This window comes from Chelonia mydas, chromosome 2 (assembly GCF_015237465.2).
Source record: "Chelonia mydas isolate rCheMyd1 chromosome 2, rCheMyd1.pri.v2, whole genome shotgun sequence".
Taxonomy (NCBI): Eukaryota; Metazoa; Chordata; order Testudines; family Cheloniidae; genus Chelonia; species Chelonia mydas.
In genome coordinates this window covers 184,687,610-184,705,281 of record NC_057850.1, presented here as the reverse complement: position 1 = coordinate 184,705,281, position 17,672 = coordinate 184,687,610, and the positions used below count along the sequence as shown (strand labels likewise).

The 17,672-nt window shown below is 43.6% G+C and overlaps 1 protein-coding gene across 5 annotated transcripts in view; it reads right to left on the bottom strand.

Moving 5' to 3' along the window:
- The window catches only part of CPNE4 (copine 4), a 325,458-nt gene that overhangs the window by 289,805 nt on the left and 17,981 nt on the right, over nucleotides 1–17,672 (bottom strand). The window contains exon 1 of one of the 5 annotated variants that reach the window (XM_043540817.1): nucleotides 9,444–9,754. The exons of 3 other annotated variants lie outside the window; for them this stretch is intronic. The gene's annotated coding sequence lies outside the window, so the exon portion shown is untranslated. Of the gene's footprint in view, nucleotides 1–9,443; nucleotides 9,755–17,672 lie in introns of those variants that run through there. One more of the 5 variants, XM_043540816.1, reaches the window with a different exon arrangement.

The following is a 17,672-nucleotide window of genomic DNA, read 5'->3' as shown; positions in this document are numbered from 1 at the left end:
GAAGACAATAAAGAAAAGGAGTAATTGTGGCACCTTAGAGACTAACCAATTTATTTGAGCATAAGCTTTCGTGAGCTACAGCTCACTTCATCGGATGCATACTGTGGAAAATACAGAAGATGTTTTTATACACACAGACCATGAAAAAATGGGTGTTTATCACTACAAAAGGTTTTCTCTCCCCCCACCCCACTCTCCTGCTGGTAATAGCTTATCTAAAGTGATCACTCTCCTTACAATGTGTATGATAATCAAGGTGGGCCATTTCCAGCACAAATCCAGGTTTTCTCCCCACCCCCCCGAAAACCGACTCTCCTGTTGGTAATAGCTATTCTAAAGTGATCACTCTCCTTACAATAAAAAGAAAAGGAGTACTTGTGGCACCTTAGAGACTAACCAATTTATTTGAGCATAAGCTTTCATGAGCTACACCTGAAGTGAGCTGTAGCTCACGAAAGCTTATGCCCAAATAAATTGGTTAGTCTCTAAGGTGCCACAAGTACTCCTTTTCTTTTTGTGAATACAGACTAACACGGCTGTTACACATTGTAAGGAAAGTTTTCAGAGTAACAGCCGTGTTAGTCTGTATTCACAAAAAGAAAAGGAGTACTTGTGGCACCTTAGAGACTAACCAATTTATTTGAGCATAAGCTTTCGTGAGCTACACCTGAAGTGAGCTGTAGCTCACGAAAGCTTATGCCCAAATAAATTGGTTAGTCTCTAAGGTGCCACAAGTACTCCTTTTCTTTTTGTGAATACAGACTAACATGGCTGTTACACATTGTAAGGAAAGTTTTCAGAGTAACAGCCATGTTTTCAGTGTGGAAATGGCCCACCTTGATTATCATACACATTGTAAGGAAAGTTTTCAGAGTATCATAATCAAGGTGGGCCATTTCCAGCACAAATCCAGGTTTCTTCCCCCACCCCTCTCTCCTGTTGGTAATAGCTTATCTAAAGTGATCACTCTCCTTACAATGTGTATGATAATCAAGGTGGGCCATTTCCAGCACAAATCCAGGGTTTAACAAGAACGTCTGAGGAACAGTGGGGGGGGGAAAGGAATAAACAAGGGGAAATAGGTTACTTTTTATAATGAATCAACCATTCCCAGTCTCTATTCAAGCCTAAGTTAATTGTATCCAATTTGCAAATTAATTCCAATTCAGCAGTCTCTCGTTGGAGTCTGTTTTCGAAGTTTTTTTGTTGAAGGATAGTCACTTTGAGATCAGAAATTGAGTGACCAGAGAGATTGAAGTGTTCTCCGACTGGTTTATGAATGTTATAATTCTTGACATCTGATTTGTGTCCATTTATTCTTTTACGTAGAGACTGTCCAGTCTGACCAATGTACATGGCAGAGGGGCATTGCTGGCACATGATGGCATATATCACATTGGTGGATGTGCAGGTGAACGAGCCTCTGATAGTGTGGCTGATGTTATTAGGCCCTGAGATGGTGTCCCCTGACTAGATATGTGGGCACAGTTGGCAACGGGCTTTGTTGCAAGGATAGGTTCCTGAGTTAGTGGTTCTGTTGTGTGGTATGTGGCTGCTGGTGAGTATTCGCTTCAGGTTGGGGGGCTGTCTGTAGGCAAGGACTGGCCTGTCTCCCAAGATTTGTGAGAGTGTTGGGTCATCCTTCAGGATAGGTTGTAGATCCTTGATGATGCGTTGGAGGGGTTTTAGTTGGGGGCTGAAGGTGACGGCTAGTGGCATTCTATTATTTTCTTTGTTAGGCCTGTCCTGAAGTAGGTGACTTCTGGGAACTCTTCTGGCTCTATCAATCTGTTTCTTCACTTCCGCAGGTGGGTATTGTAGTTGTAAGAATGATAGAGATCTTGTAGGTGTTTGTCTCTGTCTGAGGGGTTGGAGCAAATGCGGTTGTATCGCAGAGCTTGGCTGTAGACAATGGATCGTGTGGTGTGGTCAGGGTGAAAGCTGGAGGCATGTAGGGAGGAATAGCGGTCAGTAGGTTTCCGGTATAGGGTGGTGTTTATGTGACCATTGCTTATTAGCACCATAGTGTCCAGAAAGTGGATCTTTTGTGTGGACTGGACCAGGCTGAGGTTGATGGTGGGATGAAAATTGTTGAAATCATGGTGGAATTCCTCAAGGGTTTCTTTTCCATGGGTCCAGATGATGAAGATGTCATCAATATAGTGCAAGTAGAGTAGGGGCGTTAGGGGACGAGAGCTGAGGAAGCGTTGTTCTAAGTCAGCCCTAAAAATGTTGGCATACTGTGGGGCCATGCAGGTACCCATAGCAGTGCCGCTGATTTGAAGGTATACATTGTCCCCAAATGTGAAATAGTTATGGGTGAGGACAAAGTCACAAAGTTCAGCCACCAGGTTAGCCGTGACATTATCGGGGATAGTGTTCTTGACGGCTTGTAGTCCATCTTTGTGTGGAATGTTGGTGTAGAGGGCTTCTACATCCATAGTGGCCAGGATGGTCTTATCAGGAAGATCACCAATGGACTGTAGTTTCCTCAGGAAGTCAGTGGTGTCTCGAAGGTAGCTGGGAGTGCTGGCAGTGTAGGGCCTGAGGAAGGAGTCTACATAGCCAGACAATCCTGCTGTCAGGGTGCCAATGCCTGAGATGATGGGGCGCCCAGGATTTCCAGGTTTATGGATCTTGGGTAGTAGATAGAATAACCCAGGTCGGGGTTCCAGGGGTGTGTCTGTGCAGATTTGATCTTGTGCTTTTTCAGGGAGTTTCTTGAGCAAATGCTGTAGTTTCTTTTGGTAACTCTCAGTGGGATCAGAGGGTAATGGCTTGTAGAAAGTGGTGTTGGAGAGCTGCCGAACAGCCTCTTGTTCATATTCCGACCTATTCATGATGACAACAGCACCTCCTTTGTCAGCCTTTTTTGATTATGATGTCAGAGTTGTTTCTGAGGCTGTGGATGGCATTGTGTTCTGCATGGCTGAGGTTGTGGGGCAAGTGATGCTGCTTTTCCACAATTTCAGCTCGTGCACGTCGGCGGAAGCACTCTATGTAGAAGTCCAGTCTGCTGTCTCGACCTTCAGGAGGAGTCCACCTAGAATCCTTCTTTTTGTAGGGTTGGTAGGGAGGTCTCTGTGGATTAGTATGTTGTTCAGAGGTGTGTTGGAAATATTCCTTGAGTCGGAGACATCGAAAATAGGATTCTAGGTCACCACACAACTGTGTCATGTTCGTGGGGGTGGAGGGGCAGAAGGAGAGGCCCTGAGATAGGACAGCTGCTTCTGCTGGGCTAAGAGTATAGTTGGATAGGTTAACAATATTGCTGGATGGGTTGAGGGAACCATTGTTGTGGCTCCTTGTGGCATGTAGTAGTTTAGAAAGTTTAGTGACCTTTTTGTTTTGTAGACAAGCAAAGTGTGTGTTGTAAATGGCTTGTCTAGTTTTAGTAAAGTCCAGCCACGAGGAAGTTTGTGTGGAAGGTTGGTTTTTTATGAGAGTATCCAGTTTTGAGAGCTCATTCTTTATCTTTCCCTGTTTGCTGTAGAGGATGTTGATCAGGTGGTTCCGCAGTTTCTTTGAGAGCGTGTGGCACAAGCTGTCAGCATAGTCTCTGTGGTATGTAGATTGTAATGGATTTTTTACCTTCAGTCCTTTTGGTACGATGTCCATCTGTTTGCATTTGGAAAGGAAGATGATGTCTGTCTGTATCTGTACAAGTTTTTTCATGCAGTTGATAGATTTCCACTCCATACGGCTAAATGCAGTGCCTTGCATAATGACAGGTTTCAGAGTAACAGCCGTGTGGGGTGGGGGGAGAGAAAACCTTTTGTAGTGATAAACACCCATTTTTTCATGGTCTGTGTGTATAAAAACATCTTCTGTATTTTCCACAGTATGCATCCGATGAAGTGAGCTGTAGCTCACGAAAGCTTGTGCTCAAATAAATTGGTTAGTCTCTAAGGTGCCACAAGTACTCCTTTTCTTTTTGAGAATACAGACTAACATGGCTGTTACTCTGACACTTGGAAGACAATGTATTTGTCAACTCTGTAAGATAACAAAAATCATAGCCTAGAAACATGGGACCAAATACAGTGCAATTTCCATTGATTACAAGCAGAGTCACACTCCCTGATACCAGCTATGAATATAGCCCCATAAAGTTAATCTCATCTTAATTTATGAGCATAACGCTCAGCATCTGCACTGTTTTTTCAGCAGTAAAAATTTTCTCTCGATGCACACCCTCTGTACCTCTCATTCATAGTCACCATTAGCCACGGCCATTTGTTCAAGTGGCCCCACCCAGATTGACACCTGTGCGTGCTTTCACCTCAGAATACTACCACAGGAACTTTAAATCCGATACTATTCCTGCATGACAGGGAAGGAGGTTTAAAAAACAAGAATCACACACACACACACACACACACACACATTTAGGTCATTAGATACTGTGTTGGGGATAGTGGCATTCTAGAAATAGACAAAGGTTCAATGGGATCAATAGCTCTTTTCATACAAGAATATTTCTTATATTCCTGCTAAGCTGCATACACTCCAAACCCTCAGACAGTATCCCCCAAGCTGTTTTAAAATTCACAATGTAAGTTGGAAAGTTGTATTGATTTTTAAGCTCTTTCATTTAAATTTACTATGAAGAGACACATATGCTCCCTCTATAGAGATGGGGACTGGCCTACTATACAGTACTAATGAACTAAGCAAGACATGAAAAGCTATAGGTTGTAATGTTTAGAGCCATTATATGTTTAGGTTAACACAAGGCATTACAAGTATAAATGACCCATTCCACTAACCATATTAGTATCAATGACTGGAATCCTTTTCTTTTTACGAATACAGACTAACACGGCTGTTACTCTGGAATCTATAAAGTCAATTATCACAAGCTGGCAACAAGCAGACACTACCCCAGAAAGGTCTCTTCAACTTTAGAGCCATGTTTAGGGTACTCCTTTAAAAGAATAAGACCATTGCTCCTTATAGCTTTCAGGAAAGCCTATGTCTTTAATTGGTGCTGTGAATTTTGCACTCTTGTGCTAGGTGTACCATAAGTAGCCAGAAGGAGATGATCCTGCATGAAGTTTACACTAAAAATATTACTGTGTTTGCACTGAATGGGGACATATAGTTAGGTTTCTTGTATACAGTCCTCATATGGATTATCATCCAGTTATGTGTGCATGCACACCACTTTGGCTATATTCCAGAAAACCAGCTCTAACTCTGAATGGATGGAAGTCTCCACAGTATGTTCAAGCAAAGCTCCTCCAGTGGTATCCACTAACACACAGTCATTTGTGGACTAGAAATCACTAAATGGATTTTTTCTGCTCACTAGCGCAAAATGTCTCCTGATCCAAGCAAGAAATTAATTTGCCTTTGCTGGTCATTATGGGGGTTTTTTTATGTTAAACATATGCAAGTCCTACAGTGTTTCCAGGCTTTTCCCTTTTTAGAGGTGCCAATGCCATTACACCTCAAAGAAGGTTGTTTCGGATGTCTAAATGTAGGCTCAGCTGTTGCAGCAGCCATGGAAACATGCAAGACATCTACAGAACCAAGTTGTCTTACCTACAACTGATCCCCTACTATACCTCCTTACTAAACCTTTAGCTCAGGTCTACCTACTTCATATTAGAATATACCACAATTACAATGCAATTGCATTACTCCTACATCTAACACACACCTTGTGCCAAGGTATCTACCATGGAAGTAGACATATATACACTGCAGTTATGCTTTCATTATAACATTCGTACACCTCATACAGGTCAGGATGACTTTGGTACAAAGATGATTAAGCAGGGAGTTAATATCTTTACATTTCATTCGGGTAGGAAGGAAGGTTGGTCTTGTCCAATGCCATAGCCATTGGGATTCAGGAGACCTTGGTTCAATTCTGGACCCAGCCACAGACTTCCTGAGTGACCCTGGGCAAGTCACTAGATTTACTATGTGCCTCAGTTCTCCACTTGTAACATGAGTGTGGTACTTCAGTACATACAGGAGTGATGAGAGGTTAAAATTCAGTACCAATAGCAACGTAGTCGTACGATATGGTGATGAGCCCCACCTAAGTCCACAGATATGTTGATCGGCGCACTTATGCCTAAAATATATTTGGGGGGGGGGGTGTTTGATATGAGTGATTATTATTATTTATATTATGGGAGCAGCAAGGAGTCCCAGTCACAGCCTAGGACAATACTGTTTTAGGTGCTGTACAAAACACTATAACAAAAGGACAATCCCTCCCCCAAAGAGTTTACCATCTAAGTATAAGACAAGAGAAAACAGAAGGATATAGAGAGACAAATGGGGGAGCACAAGGAAACAATGAGACAGTATTAGTCAGCATGATAGGCAGTGTCACAGCAAGATTGAATAAGCAGGGCCAGGGAAGAGGATGTTGCAATAACCCAGGTGATGATGAGAGCCTAGGCAGGAATTTTAGCTGGGTGGATGGATAACAAAGGTTGGATCTTAGAGACGTTACATGGAAAGAACTGGCAAGATTTAGACTATATGACGATCAAGAGGGCGGGCTGAGTTGAAGGTGATGGCCACGTTACAGGTAAGGTTGCCAACTCTGACTGAAGCTATTCCGGGAGATTTTTTTCCCCAACATGATGTAATATCATTTTCTTAAAATATCCTATTAAAATCTCATGGATTGCTTTCAGTGGTCACCGGGAGATCAATGACAATTCTGGGAGACTCCAGGCCCCATTGACAGGGAGAATAGTGAAGTTGTCCACAGTGATTGAAAAAGGAAAGAGGGAGAAAAACCATTAAGCACTGTGTTTTGGCTGAGCATACACCGATACCTGGTCATCCATTAGGGGATGGCAGAGAGACAGGCCGAGATTTAGTTTGGACAGAAGACTGGTCTGGAACAGAGAGGCAGATCTGAGTGTCATCAATATCTTAGTGCAAACAAGCTCCCAAAAACTTATGCTCAAATAAATTTGTTAGTCTCTAAGGTGCCACAAGTACTCCTTTTCTTTTTTTGAAGCTCCCTATAGTTTTTACTGAAAGATAGATCGGTCAAGTCAACACTGTAGCTCCCACCCATGGTTGACCCATGGTAAAATTACAGTCCCTTGTCTGCTCTTGGACTTTACAGAAGGATAGCTAACATGCAGCAGTTATCCTGCAGTAAAAAAGAAAAAAGCAAAAAACAAAAGAACACTTTTTTTTTTTTTTAGCAGTGAAGACGAAGTCATACACTGAATTTGGGTTTGTGGATAAGATTACCTGGAGACAGGATGTAAAGGGAGAAGAAAAGGGACCTATAAAGGATTCGAGGAAGGGGAAGCCAAAACAAACTAACAAAACAAATATGTCTCCTTTTAGAAGGTCTCAGGAAAGGAGCATTCATAAAGTTCAGAAGGCCCTTCTCTTGAATCCCCCCACCCCCACACACAAACTTGGAGTCAGCAAACAAAGCCTAGCTGGGGTCAGGATAGTTCCCTGGAGCCTGAGACAGACCACAGCCCATAGCAGCCTGCATGGCTTCTTGTTCCCTGTCTCACTCAATTTGCTCTTCCTGTTTAATAACTAGTCCCAGGGTGGAGTAGGATCCTTGACTAAACGCAGGTTTGCTTGGGCTGTAAGCTTCAGACTGTTCCCTAAAGGGATAGTACGCCCCACCAGAGAGACCCAGGATAGAGCCCCATGGAAACTACACAGGAAGGAGGAGAAAGAGGATGTTCCAAAAAAAAACACATTGAAGGAGTGAGGCACAAAAATGTTGCCGGGCTTTACAAACTACCTGTAAACCTCCCTCTGTTGGTGTCGCTCCCTCTCTCCCTCCCTCCCCACCCCAGATTTACAGCTTGGGTTCTCTCCAATGAAATAGTATTTTCAAGCCACTATTGAAATGCAGCAATAAACACAGTCACAACGTGCAATTTTCCAGTCAATTTTCCATCTTTATCTGTGAAAGGGCTATACCACAAACAGTGACTCAAGAAGCCTCAATGTTTTCTGCTGCTCTTTCACTGTGTCTGGTTTATATTCTTATATTTTTTTAAATCCCTGTCATCCATTCTACACTTCACCTCACCTAGGAGTCTCAGCAAGAGATTTCCTTTATAATTCACAGGCAATAGGTTCCACAGCAATAAGTAAATAACTATTCTCCATCTCAAAAACCAGATATATTGCCTCCCTTACAGTACACCAGGCCCACAGTGAGGTTTCCAACAACCTCACAATCAAGACTCTACTGTATAGTTTTTGCACAACGTGAAACCATGTTGAATTGTAATTAGAAATATAAACGAGAACCTTGAAAGCTGTATTATGCAAATACTGGGCTAGACCGCGAAAATCACAACTGCACATTCACTTTCTTAGCAATTCCGCAAACTCGTAAAACTTGCTTTCTCGTTCTTTTACTTTTTAAAAAGCAATTTTCCTCTTTTCTGAAAAGAGATTATTAAATTAGAACGAGGTGAACATTTCCTCTCCCCGCAATCAAGTTCTTTGGGACTCAGGGAAGCAGAAATTTGCTTGATGGAACCGAGCAATTCAGTTACTTGATTAAAAAGACTAGACTGCTGACAAATAGGAGCACCAAAGATCTTATATTGAAGCTTTCATGTGTTAGCCCTTTAACTTCAAGTCAGCTTTCAATAAGGATTGTGAATTAATTGATCAAAATGAACTGCACAGTTGGGCTAGAGACAGCTAACCTAGTTCAGGTGGGAGTGTTTATTTAAAAAAACCAGAAATGATGTCCAACACATCTTCCCCAACTTCAAAACTATTTCAGTGGTTTACATGAGGAGAGCTTCAAAGAAAATGCTTAACCCAGAATATTCTATATCATGAAATAAAGCCAGTGATTACTGAAAAATAAATACACATGCAATGGCACCAAAATGAGGACCTGGCTACAAAGTGAATTTTTGGCAATTCTCCCTTTGCTGGTCTAGTCGCAGTGCAGTTATACCAACGGCATCACAAACTGGCCACAGACATTTCTACCACCATGTCATCTAGATCTGCTTCGAAGACGCTGTAATAAAAATGCCTTTGTCCAAACCTCGCTAGTCTAGACCACTCTTGTTAATCCATACCAAGCAGTAATGCACCGGTGCTAGACCAACACTGGTAAATTACCTAAAATTCTCAGTACAGCCTGAATCAAATACAGTTCAGGTATAATTCAGTTAACTTCAGTGGAATTACACTGCGGATGAATATGGCCCACTGTGTTTACCCTTAAATTGGAGCTCCTTAGTTAATACCAAAAGGCGTGGACAAGACACCAAAACAAAGTGCACATTGGAATCCCATTAACAGCCAAGAACAAACTCTGTAATTTTAAAATAGGGGAAAGTTCACCTTTTGATCGTGGTATGTGGGTAATGCAGAACATGGACCCAAACCTGCCACAAGTTGCACAAAGAGAGGAGGGAGGAAGAGGATTTATGGAACCTCTTGCTCCTACTTACCAAAACCACCCACCCAGCAGCAGGCCTAGTGGAAATCACAGCAGAAAATGTTCAATGGCTCCCTACTGGTTCCAGTTTGTAAATAGGTGTTGGAACAGAGATGAAATTATAACAGGGTAATCAGTTGCTTAGGTTACTGGATTTCCAGGTGAAGCCAACTGAGACCAAAGGGAAGGATATTAATGGAGCCCATCAGGTGTTTCCACCAGGGAGGGCATTTCGCACTCAAGAAACTGATATGAGGGTGATCTGGCTATGCTATCTGGATTCTCCAAAGTACAAAGGAAGCATGGCTTTCTGCTAAGGGGTGTGGTCAAGCCTCTCTCTGGTTACTGTATCTATTCCATGAACAAGACCACACACCAATGGCCACTATATCCTCCCCACTTTCAAAACTATTTTAGTGGTTTACATGAGAAGAGCTTCAGCAAAAAGGCTGGACATCAACCCAAAGTATTCTATACCATGAAATAAAGCCAATGATTACTGAAAAATAAATAAATACAGATGCAACGGCACCAAGATGAGGACCTGGCTACCAAGTGAATTTTAAGCTATTCTCCCCCTGCTGGTCTGGACCCAGTACACCCACCACCACATCTTTTTCCCTCCTCTCCCAGGCCCTGTCCTATAGCCTCAAGATGTATTTAGCAGCAGCAACACTCCATTTCCTAAGCCACCACCTCTCCCCAAACACACACATGCACACCTAAAAGGCTCAGCAAAGACGTTCATGATCTCTCCCTACAGTATATATTGAGAGTTACCCCAGAAACTGAGCCAAGTCTTCTGTAGTCCAAGTAAATCCATAAAAAACAAAGAGCAGGCACTTGGGAATTCGTTCCACTGAGCGACACTAGTGAGGTCCTATCTAATCACCAGAACCACAAAATACAACTGTTTGGCCATTCAAAATTCATTTTAATTGGATATAATCCACATACCCAACATTTTAAAGTTGGGCTTTTCCACTCCTCTTCACCACCTTGTTCTTTGACCAAGAACCGACAGTCTGGGCAGAGTCATGCTATTTACTGTGACTGGCAGATTTTTATCTTTATGTAGAAGCACCATCCCTCCTGAGAATTATCACTTTTTAAAAAATAAGCCTGGCTGTAGCATGTCCCCAGTGCTATAGTCCACATAACATTTGACATTTTATTTACTTTAGTTAATGTAAAGAGCTTTTTGTTCCACAACTTACAGGAGCTTGTTGCTACAACCATGTGTAACCCATGCCTGCTTGGTATGGTGCTCTGTCCCCCTCTAGTGGCACCTAGGCCATCTAGAGTTTGACGAGTCTGATACAATCATGGCAGCTCATGCAGTAGAGGCTGATGCACATAGCCTCAGAGGTCCCAGGCTGGATCCTGCCTGCCGACAACATGGGTCTGTCAGTGTTACAAATCGGGATTCATCCGGGATATGGACCAGGAAGTCTCGGAAGCTTGGGATATGCTTCCTTAAGGTAGGGGAAATATGTAACCCGTGCCTGCTTGCTGTAGTGCTCTGTCCCCCTTTAGTGGCACCTAGACCATCTAGAGATTGATAAGTCTGCTAAAGCCTTGGCTAAAAGCCAGGTGGCTTTTAGTTCACATAGTAGAGGCTCACGCACTTAGTTCCAGAGACCCCAGGTTCAATCCTGCTTGCGGACGATTGGGGTCTGTCAGCATTACACATGTTTAGGGCACTGCAGCCCTTAACACAAGATAGATAGATTTCTGTCAGAGAAAGTCTAAACAAATGGATGCTGTCACAGAGCTATTATTGTGTATAACACAACAATAATACCTATGTGGATGTTAATTCAACACAGGCATCCCGCCCTTAAGGAATCAGGGTTTATGAACTTATGAGTTTTGTGACGTTTCAAAAGAATCCAAGTGCTATACGCCCTGGGGTCCTTTGTGGGCTTTTATCTTTCCCTCATAATTTTCAGCTCTCCAGAGTAAACTGTTGAGTAAAGAAAACGTTGATTTGGAAGCAAACTGATTTTATATTAATCAGTAAAGTTCAGACTGCAGAACAGATCTTCAGAAATACACTTGCAGAATGAAATGTCAGGACAAAAGCGGGGGGGGGGGGAACCACTTGTCCCTTTACAAACAAAAAATCTTTAGGGGAGACCTTTTTTCAAGTGTTATTATTCAACGTACTGCAGACACAGCAACAGATTGGGTAGAAACAAGAAATAAAGGCTCCAAGATTTGTTCCAACAACTGCCAAGTACAGCAAGATGAATTAATGCAGGAGCTATGGTCCATTCCTGATCTATATAATAGCTGCTAAGTCATCAGGGATGGCCTGACTTGATAGCAAAGGGGTGGAGAGGACTTAGCTACTAGTTTCCACCACCACCACCCTCAACTCTCTATTTCCCCATTTTGGATCTCATGCCAGCCTCCCAACCCTGTACACAAATCCCACCCTTGTGTAGGTCAAATCCCACCCTTGTGTAGGTCAAAACATCTTTTTAGAATCAGGAAAAAGGTTTAATGGGGAGACGGTAAATTCTGGGGTGCTAGTAGGTGACTCTGACGCTGGTAGCAGTGACAGCAGTGTCGGTGCTCACTAATCTGATACTAATGATTCAGTATCCCTGCCATGCTGAGCTGTTTAAAGTTGCCCAGAGCGCCTTTAAAAAACCTAAGTCCAAAGAGATAGACGGATAGATTCCCAGGCCAGAAGGGACTACTGTGATCATCTAGTCTGCCCTCCTGTATAACACAGGACAGAGACTTCCCCAAGAAAAATTCCTAGAGATCTTAACTTGATTTAAAAATTGCTAGTTGTGGAGAATCCACCATGATAAATTGGTAAATTTGGTAAATTGTTCCAATGGTTCCCTCACTGTTAAAAACGTACCCCTTATCTCCAGTCTGAATTTGTCTGGGTTCAACTTCCAGCCACTGGATCATGTTATACCTTTGTTGGAAGAGCCCATTATCAAATATATGTTCCCTGATAGGAACTAATAGACTGTCATTGAGTCATCCCTTAACCTTCTCTTTGTTAAACTAAATAGATGGAGCTCCTTGAGTCTGGCACTATGAGGCATGTTTTCTAATCCTTCCGTTACTCTTGTGGCTTGCCTCTGAACCCTTTCCAAATTATCAACATCCTTCTTGAATTGTGGACACAGTATTCCAGCAGCAGTCTCACCAGTGCCAAATACAGAGATAAAACAACCTCTCTGCTCCTACTCGAGAGTCTTCTTGTTTATGCATCCAAGGATCTCATTAGTCCTTTTGGCCATAGTGGTAGCCCCACCCTCGTCCCATCAAATCATCCAGTGAAAACCAAGCTGTCTATACTTTGTATATAAACATTCTGATTTGTTATAACAACTACATAAGGTCACCACTGTGGGCTGATGCAAAGCTCACTAGAGTCTATGGAAAGATTCCCATTTACTTCAATGGGCTTTCAATGAGATCCCAAAGTCATTAAGAAAACAAAAAACCCTGATATGGGGTTATGTACTTTCTTTTAACCGCCATTTTAAAACACCAATTTACTGGTGAAAGTGACCTTACCTCCACTTTAAATAATTTAACATTTCAATCCAGATGGATAGGATTGAACACAACACTTCTTCCGAACCTGTCAGAACAGAAGCAGCCAAAGCAGGAATACTGGACATTCTAGTCAAAACTACAGACCGTTCTGTGACTTTCTCTGCCCTGCACTAATTGGCTGTTTGCTGCAGTTCTCCGCTTCCCCATACTTCCCTCACAGACTCCTCACCAGTGTCACTCCTCCCCGCCCTGCTCCGTTCCTCTCCCCTCTCCTCCCCTCCCTTCCTTTTTCTTTCCATTCAGCTGATCCCCCTCCTAAGGAACCCTCCCTGTCAACCATCCCCAAATAATCATGGAAATAACATGACCTTTGCTGGCATCACACTGTTCACTCTGCTTGTGTGTTCTATTCCTTGCCCCAACCTAGTCCATGACTAGGGCCCCTGGGCACAACATTAATACAAATAATAATAATAATCACACCCTCTCCTAGTCTGAGAGCAATGAAGCTCAGCAGTAGCTTGGTCCCCCCCCACCCCCATGCAGAAATTTGCCTTTTCAAACAATAAGCAAGGATGCTTCCTAACCTCAAATATTGTTTACCACTGTGAGCACATGGCTTTACTGTCAGCTAGAAAAAGCATACTGTATTTTAAGAAGGACAGACTAAATGTGCACATTACATGATTTAAGATGCCATCCTAAACATCCTGCATTTGTTTGGTTGGCGGTCTGGAAAATGCCAAGGTTCTAAAGGTTATTAAGAACCCATGGTGGATTACAATGTAAGTCGGAAAGTTTGCAGTCACAATAACAGATTCAATTCTAAAGAGGAGGAAATTGAGGACATGATCAAAAAATAAAAAACAAATCACACACAAAAGACCTGACTGACCTTTTGTGCTATTAGCAAAAGAACCACCTTTCTCACCCCCTCCCTGAAAGGAGAAAAAAAAAACTCACAGCAAAAGAAAAATGAAAGGGAAAGAGAAATTAAGTTATTGGGCTTTGCCAGCGATATAATACAGAACCATTTTTTAGTCTAAAAAGAGGCATTGCTATTTACCTAAATTGACTGTCTTCTTATAGTTCTTTAGAGTATTGTACTCAGAACGGATGTTTAATACATCTGAGAGCAGGACTGAAAGTAAATAATGTGTGTGAGACAAATGGCTCTAAATCCCTTCATAAATAGTAGATTCTTCCACAGCTACTACTATATATCCTGAAAGTGTGTCCTCATTGCTATGAAATATTGGTAGCTATCATTCCTTCCCAGCACACAGTTTCTCCACAACAGAAATTAAAAGGGATATTATCAGATAGCGTAGGCCCAAACTTTCAGCTTTTTAAAAATAATTTAAAAATATAATCAAAGGGCTTTTAAGATGAAAGGATGTCTTGGGCTGTTGGACCTGGAGGGGACTCAGACCTGAATTCCAGTTCCTGGCTTTGGCACATACTCTGTGTGGCCTTGGGCAAGTTACTGAACCACTCTGTGCCTCAGTTTCCCATTCGTAAAACAGGGATAATAGCACTGCTCTACTTCACAGGGATTCTGTCAGGGTAACTATGTTAATACTTGAGTCATTCAAATGCACTGGTGTCCCAGGCCACAGACATGCCTATGTAAGCAGAGTCTGAATGAGCTCTCCTCTGACATCTAGTGATGAACTGGGGGAAAGACTTCAGGAGCAAACCATATTTGCATAGACATACCTACTCTGCTTAGGTGTTCAGCAGATGGAGATGCTTTGCCAAAGTGATCAATCTTGGCTGGTGTTGGGTTACAATTCACTTAAGCATTGAGTGCTGGGGTAATGAAATGTTGGTATCATTACTGTATGAGTAAAGGGCAGCAGAACTGTACTTAGCCTGCCTTGATTTAAGGGGTCACCGCAAACCAAACCCCACTTGGTGAGCAGGGGGTAGAGATGCCAAATCCCAGTGAAAGTGAGAGGGTGGCATGGGTCCTGCTTAAAGAGAGTCCTAGACACCATTTGACTATCCTCCTCCAGTGTTTAAAGACAGGGCTGATTGGACTCATTTGAGAGTCCTAATTTCTGTTCAGTGATTACTAGAGCTGTAATCACTGATGAGCAGATCTGTGGGCTGAGCCTTAGAACAGGTGCAGGAACAGTGTTGACGTGGAAGACAACACAGAGACAGCACTAGCAGTGAGGTACCCCACTCCCCAGTGAAATCACTAACAGCCGTGCTAAGTGGTGGAAATCCAGAACATGACGTTGCGGACATGGCCGTGAGTGGCAAGCAGCAGCAGTGACAGCAGCACAGCTGACCGATGGCAGAGATAACCGTGCCAGAGGTGGCAGGGAGCAGAAAGTGGTGGCAGAGAAAACAGCGGCAGCAGTGAGCCAGTTCCAGAGGTGGCAGCGGCAGCTGCAGAGACGTTGCACAATGACCTGCCTACCCCCTGACTTTCAGGGGTGGGAGGTGAACCCATGTGAATGCACCTCTGAACTCTGGGTCTTCACTGACCAAGGGGCAACTAACTGTGAGTGGGGTGCAAAGGATGGAAAGGGAAGCTGTGTGTTTTAGGGACATTCATTCATCGGACTTTCAGACCACAAGGTGGGAAACCGAGGCAAAGGACACCACCCAGCGTCCTATGGAATGTGTGTTTGCTTAGTCACCTGCTTTGAGTCGTGGTTGTGGGGTTTCCCCAAATTAATGCTGGGTTCCTTTTCCCTTTTAATAAAAGTTTTATTTTGTTATACACAGACTCAGTGCTTGGAAGTGGGGAAGTATTGCCTTTTAGAGGTGCCCGGGGTGGTGGTTAAATCTTCCCAGATTACTGGGTCGGGGCTCGAGCTGGTTCCATTTTGTACAGTGAAGAGGAACCCGGAGATATTGAAGCCAGGCCTTGTTGCTGCCAGCACCACCTGGCAGAAGGGTTATACCTCTAGAGACAGGAGCCATGCCTATAGGTTGTTTGTGACAAATAAAAGTTGGTGGGATTCTGACAAAGGAGATTCCTCCTTTTCAACCTTCCTCACTTTTCTTTCTGCTTCAACTCTGGCGACTGCCTCTTTACTTCCTTAGGGCTAAAACCTGCCCCTAGCATGCAGCCCATATTAATAGGCTGTGGGGGGGGGGGTAGGAATCCTGCAGGAGCCAAAATACTCCGCTGGAGCCACTCCACAACACCACCACGGCCTCAGAGCCTCCCCCACCCTGGGTCGCCTTGGTGCTTCTCTTGCTGCTCATTCCTGTCTAGAGAAATAGCAGGAGAGAAAAACCAAGAAGAGTCTCATCGGTTTCGCTGATGCCAAATAGCGACTGGTGCAACTGCTTGGAGTTCTGTACTGTTCAGCTGCTGGGTGGGGAGCTAGACCACAAAGTCTCTCTCCACCGCTTCACTCCCTGGCCATCCCCCACAGAGCACTTCCAGCAGCAGTGACCAACTCTCAGTCATTTTCACATCTGCTGCCCAGAACTACTGGGGAGCAAAGAAACCAAGATGCATCTTCTCACTTTCCCTCAGCTGTTTCTTTCATAAAATGTACAAGCAGCAGCATAAGGCTTCAAGGCCAACCACCACAAAGAGGATGGGAACAGACAAATAAACACACCAACGTGATGGGCATGTAAACCTAGAGAGAGTGAGAAGCTTCCCCCTTTTCTAGCAGTCAGGTGGGGATGCGGAAAGGGGGAAGAGTGGCTCAACCCCAGCAGAAGTCAGGGCCAGAGAAGTTCATTCCCTACAGCAGCCAGGCAAAGGACAAAGAGCTTCCTTCTCCTGACAGCCATAAGCCAAGGAGCAGGGAAAGAATCTAGTTAAATCAAAACACTACCACAAGTGGAAACCTCTATCAGGACCCAAGGACAGCAGCCCTCCTAGCAACTGAAGGCAGGTGTCACTTGGATTCTCACCAGATGCTGCCCTTAGGCCTTGATGAAGAGAATATTTTCCCTTGCAGCCCACTGAGGCCTTACCTTTCTCTAATATTTTTGATCCGCCTCCAGCTAAACGTTTAGTCTTCTGGCTAGTATGTGTCTTGTAAATGTTTCAAGTCTCGCCCTGCAATCTTTGTGCAATGCCACGTCTCTGAGTGGGCATCGGAGATTCACCCTTGGAGCCTCTATTGCCTGAGCTAAAAGACTCAGGGCAAGTCGACATTTAACATGTGGCACAGGTGCAGCTGCACCGCTGTAACACTACTACACCAATGGGAGGGCTTCTCCTGTCGGTGTTCGATCATATTAAAGAAGTTCTGTATTAAAATCACAAATGAGTTTGATTCCCCATAGTTTAAACTCCAGGGTATTACTAATTAAGAGGTCTCTTGGTTTTTGGTACTGTTTCTCTCCCTCTATGTGTGAAACTTGCAAGCTGCTAATTGCGTTAGTACATTCTAAGACAGAGTCTGTTCTCAAAGCAATTCGCACAGAGAGAGAGACTCAAAGCAATACCCTGTAACAACAGAAACAGCACCCAGAGACTCCCCGCCCTTTTATTGTATTAACAACTGTGATTAAAATAGAGATAGAGGATGTATGTGGATGGATGCTTGCTGTGGATAATAACTGAATGATCAGGGAGGTGCCAGCCTAAGAATCCAGTGTCCATCGGCTGAAGAAGACGTCAAGTGGAAATAACCAGAGGACCCCCGGAGGGCAGACTGGAATCCACCCAACAGCCTCAAGTATGGGAGAACCAAAGAACAAGATAACATCTAGCAGTATGGAG